Raw genomic sequence first — 5,789 nt, forward strand, 5'->3', positions numbered from 1 at the left:
CCTTGCAACATTTGGAAGAGCACGTCCTGAGAATATGTTGAGACAAATGTGTGTTTTTCATACCTTCATTTGACTACTTGGGTCATGGAATTGATGCCACGGGCTTATGGAAATCACCAGAGAAGGTGGCTTCTTCAAGAGTCACTGACAGAGAACCTGTCACAGTTATGTTCATTTTTGTGAAGGCCAAGACTATAACAGGGTTCAAAAAAGAACTAGATAAATTCATGGTCCATCAATGGCTATTAGCCAGGATGGGCAGGATGGTGTCCCTAGCCTCTGTTTGCCAGAAGCTGGGAATGAGCGACAGGAGAGGGATCACTTGATCATTGCCTGTTCTGTTCATTCCTTCTGGGGCACCTGGCAGTGGCCACTGTTGGTAGACAGGATACTGGGCTAGATGGACCTTTGGTCTGACCCAGTATGACAGTTCTTATGTTCTTAAGACTGCTCAATGACTACGGTAAGTTTCTGTCTAATTTGGCGACAGTATCGGCACCTTTACCTGAACCGTTACAAGCAAAAAAAAAAAAACAACCAAAAATGGAAATGGACTAAAGACTGAGTGTGCATCGAAGGAAGGAAAAAAATGACTGATCTCGTCTGAAGTTCTTACACGCTTTGACGCCTCGCTAATTAACGGTGTTAGATTTGCAAATGAATTTTAGTTCTGCTGTTTCTCTTTGAACACCACTGGCCATCACGTACAGCCCCCAGCTAAAACCTCTCCAGCACATTATCAATGATCTACAACCTATCCTGGAAAATGATCCCTCAATCTCACAGACCTTGGGAGGCAGGCCAGTCCTCACTTACAGACAGCCCCCCAACCTGAAGCAAATACTCCTCAGCAACTACACATCACACCACAGAAACACCAACCCAGGAACCAATCCCTGTAGCAAACCTCATTGCCTACTCTGTCCCCATGTCTACTCTAGTGACACCATCAGAGGACCCAACCACATCAGCCACACCATCAGGACTCATTCACCTGCATGTCTACTAATGTGATATATGCCATCATGTGCCAGCAATGCCCCTCTGCCTGGTACATTGGCCAAACTGGACAGTCCCTACGTAAAAGAATAAATGGACACAAATCGGACATCAGGAATGGTAACATACAAAAGCCAGTAGGAGAACACTTCAGTCTCCCTGGACATTCTGTAACAGATTTAAAAGTAGCTATACTTGAACAAAAAAACTTCAGAAACAGACTACAAAGAGAAACAGCAGAACTAAAATTCATTTGCAAATTTAACATCATTAATTGGGGCTTGAATAGGGACTGGGAGTGGCTGGCTCATTAAAAAAGCAGCTTTGCCTCTCCTGGAATCGACCCCTCCTCATCTGTCATTGGGAGTGGACCACATCCACCCTGATTGAATTGGCCCTGTCTCTGGTTCTCCACTTGTTCGCCTTCTCTTTACATGTCATTATATAATGCCCGCATCTGTAACTTTCACTCCATGCATCTGAAGAAGTGGGTTTTTTTTTTACCCTCAAAAGCTTATGCCCAAATAAATCTGTTAGTCTTTAAGGTGCCATCGGACTCCTTGTTATTTTTGTGGATACAGACTAACATGGCTACCCCCTGATTCTTGACACCGTATTAATGCAAGTGAAATAAATTCCAGGGCCGAGTGGGCCTTGCATACACATGTGCTTTAATAAATTGGAAGAGACTGTTTGGCCCAGCTCCAGAGCTGAACCCAGGGTCCTAGACTCCCAACCTCTACTGCTCTGACCCACTAGACCCCCCTTCCCTCCCGGGGCTAGGGTTAGAACCCAGGAGTCCTGGCGGCTAGCCCCCTGCCTTGAACCCTCTCTGCTCCCAGAGCTGGGGATAGACCCCAGGAGTCCTGACTCCCAGCCACCTCTTCTCTAAGCCACTCAAGTCAACTCCCCTCATGTCTCTAGCTAACACTGTCTATCCATTGGGATACTGCTATGATCGGTTCATCGCAGTATTGATGCCTGGGACAGATTGGCTGCTCCTGCTCCACCAGTCTCCTCTGGCCACCCTGGATCCACCCACTATGTACACAGACGCAGAGTCACTGTCACTCCAGAGAAGAGGCTGGAAGGAGCTGAAAGAGGAGTGGAGCTGACAGCACCCTGGCAAAGTAAGACGCGTCCCCTTCTTCCCCTGGGACAGGGGCTAGGGCTGCTTCTCTGTTGTTGAATGGCCTGGAGAGCTGAGCAGGGGACAGTGGGAGAACCTCATCCCATGGTCTAGTCAGACCCTCGTCAGGGGTTGCTCCGAGCCCCCCAGAGACTACAACCTAGTTGGCTAGAGGAGGGGGGGAATCAGGACTCCTGGGTTCTATCCCCAGCTCTGGGAGGGGAGTGAGGTCTAGTGGGCTAAAGCAGGGTGGCTGGGAGTCAGGGCTCTTGGCTTCTCTTCTCTCCTCTAGGAGGAGAGTGGGGTCTAGAGGTTAGAGCCAGGAATCAGGACACCTGGGTTCTATTCCTAGATTGGCTGTGTGACCTTGGGCCAGCGGTGTCCCATTTTTGTAACACCCAGCCCACCTTGCTCTAACCACAAGATCCCACTCAGAGCTGGGGAAGGAACCCAGGATCCAGAGGTTCAGCCACACCTGCTCTAACCTCCTAGATCCCACTCCCGACTCGGAGCTAAGGCTGGAACCAGGAGTCCTGACTCCCCGTCTTGTGACTTAGCCGCCACTGCATCTATCCCTTCAGCCAACACAGCCCTCCACTCTGGTGGGGTGGGTGGTGAGGCCTCATTCATTATCATCTGCCAAGGGCTTTGAGAGTTGGCGGCAGTGACGGGTGGGCTATGGTGGTGGATCGCCGTTTGCCCCTGCATTTCTGCACCAGGGCTGGTAATCCCTGGGACCTGTCTTCACTGCAGGCGGCACAATCTGGGGCACGCCATGCGGATGCTGAGAACCGTTCCAACTCACTCCACTTGTAGTTAAAGGCGTGGCCCCCTCCTCACCCGTTTCCTGCTTTTGAACAGCTGGTTGGGAATGAGGCACGGGCAGGAAGCGGGACAGGACTCCCCCGTTTAGCTCTCTGGGGGAGCTTGATGTGGCACTGTTTGTGGCAGGCTGTAAGGAGGCAAACCTCTAAGCCCTGAGCATTATCTGTTCAAAGTCCATGTTTGCAGGGCCCTAGCGCCGGCAGCAGTAACTCCAACCCTTGCGGTTACGGATGCCAATTTTGGTTGGACGTATTCCTGGAGATTTGCACACGACGTTCATCTTAAATTAAAGATTGATCTTTAATTCCCGGAGACTCCAGGACAATCCTGGAGGGTTGGCTACCCTCCCTGTGGTCTTTCTTGAGCACATCTGGTGCCCGCTAGAGGGGAAAGGCCCCATCTCCCATTCCATGGCGCACTGAGCCAGCCATTCCCCCGCCCTGGGGCTGGATCGGAGCCAACGCCCCCTAGAGGGAATTCATGGATTCCAAGGCCAGATGATACCACTGTGGGCATTTCATCCGCCCTCTTGTGTCACACAACCCAGAGAACTGCCCCCAAGTGATTCCTAGAGCAGATCTTTTAGAAAAAAACATCCTATCTTGACATAAACATGGTCAGTGATGGAGAATTCCCCGCCACCTTTGGTAAATTGCTCCTGTGGTTAATTCCGCTCACCATTATATATTTACACCTTATTTCCACTTGGATTCGGTCTCACTTCAGCTTCCAGCCATTGGAGCGTGTTAGATCTTTCTCTGCCAGATTGAGGAGCCTGTGATTAAATCTTTGTTCCACACGAAGGCAGTTATGGACTGTGATTAAGTCACCCCTTCTCCTTCTCTTTGGTAAAGGACAGAGATGGAGCTCTTTGAATCTATCGCTATCAGGCAGGCTTTCTAATGCTTTAATCACTCTTGTGGCTTTTCTCTGACCCCTGCCCAATTAACCAACATCCTTCTTGCCTTGTGGACACCAGAACTGGACACAGGATTCCAGCAGCAGTCGCACTAATGCCAAATCCAGAGGCAAAATAACCTCTCTGCTCCTACTCGAGATTCCTATGCAGCCTTCGATCGCCCTGGGAGCTCATGTTGAGCTGATTATCCGCCACAACCCCCAAGTCTTCTTCACAGTCATTGCTTCCCAGGGTACAGTCCTCCCCAGTCCTGTAACTATGGCCTACATTTTTTGTTCCTAGAGGTGTACATTTACATTGAACCGTATTAAATCACATGCTGTCTGCTTGCACCCAAGCTTACCAAATGATCCAGATCGGTGCCCTGTCCTCGTCATTATTTACCACTCTCCCAGTTTTTGTGTCATCTGCAGACTTTATTGGTGATGATATAATGTTTTCTTCTTCCAGGTCATTGATAAAAATGGTAAATTTTTACCTAGCGGGAGCTCCCTGAAAGCACTCACATACTCGATGACGATTTCCCATTTACAATTACATTTTGAGACCTAGCAGTGAGCCAATTTTTAAACCTTTTAACATGTGCCATGTTTATTTGCTATCATTCTAGTTTTTTAATCAAAATGTCATGTGGTACCAAGTCAAATGCCTTGCAAACATCTAAGTATATTACATCACCGCTAATATCTTTGTCAACCAAACTCATAATCACATGAAAAAAAGATGTCAAGTGTGTTTGACAGGATTTATTTTTCATAAACCAATGGTGATTTGCATTAATTACCTTACCGTCCTTTAACCCTCCAGTTACCAAGCTGGCTGGCAGATACTTCAGTGGCTCTCAACCAGGGGTACGTGTACCCCTGGGGGCATGCAGAGGTCTGCCCAGAGGGTACATCCAGGGCTGCCCAGAGGATTGAGGGGGCCTGAGGCAAAGCAATTTCGGGGGCCCCTTCCATAAAAAAAAAAGTTGCAATTCTACAGAATATTATAGTCTTGTGGGGGCCCCTGTGGGACCCAGAGCAAATTGCCACACTTGCGCCCCCTCTCCCCCCCCCGGCAGCCCTGGGTACATCACCTCATCTAGCTGTTTGCCTAGTTTTACAAGAGGCTACATGTCCCCTGTCATCCCAGGGGGAGGGATAACTCAGTGGTTTGAGCATTAGCCTCCTAAACCCAGTGTTATGAGTTCAATCCTTGAGGGGGCCACTTAGGAATCTAGGGCAAAATCAGTACTTGGTCCTGCTAGTGAAGGCAGGGGGCTGGACTCCATGACTTTCCAGGGTCCCTTCCAGCTCTGTGAGATTGGTAAATCTCCATATATACATAAAAAGCCCTAACAAACTCAGTACAACCTAAAATCTCACACAGACAATGACTCATTGATACTGTTCTACAGACTATACACTGAAATGTAAGTACAATGTTTATATTCCAGTGGATTTATTTTATAATTATATGGTAAAAACAAGAAAGTCAGCAAGTTTTCAGTAATCATGGCTGTGATACTTCTGTATTTTTAACTCTGATTTTGTGAGCAAGTCCTTTTTAAGTGAGGTGAAATTTGGGGCACGCCAGACAAATCAGCCTCCTGAAAGGAGGACAGTCGCCTGGAAAGGCTGAGAGTTGCTGTAAAGTGAGGGGCATTTGGGTAGGAATTCAGTGTCTACTCCGCTCACATAACTCACACAGACCAACGCCACCTTGAGCAGGGCATGCAAACACTGGAGAACAGAGATGTAGGAAAGAGTTTTCCCATTTCATGACTTTTTTCAGATTTTGAAACATTCTCCCATCTGGAAGCAGGACAATAAGTCGAAACCTTGAAAATTTGCACAAACCAAAAAAAAAAAAAGTTTTCATTGGCATCAATTGACATGTTTTGTTTTGATCCTTTCCAAATGTTTTGCTTTCATT

This window comes from Mauremys mutica, chromosome 12 (assembly GCF_020497125.1).
Source record: "Mauremys mutica isolate MM-2020 ecotype Southern chromosome 12, ASM2049712v1, whole genome shotgun sequence".
Taxonomy (NCBI): domain Eukaryota; kingdom Metazoa; phylum Chordata; order Testudines; family Geoemydidae; genus Mauremys; species Mauremys mutica.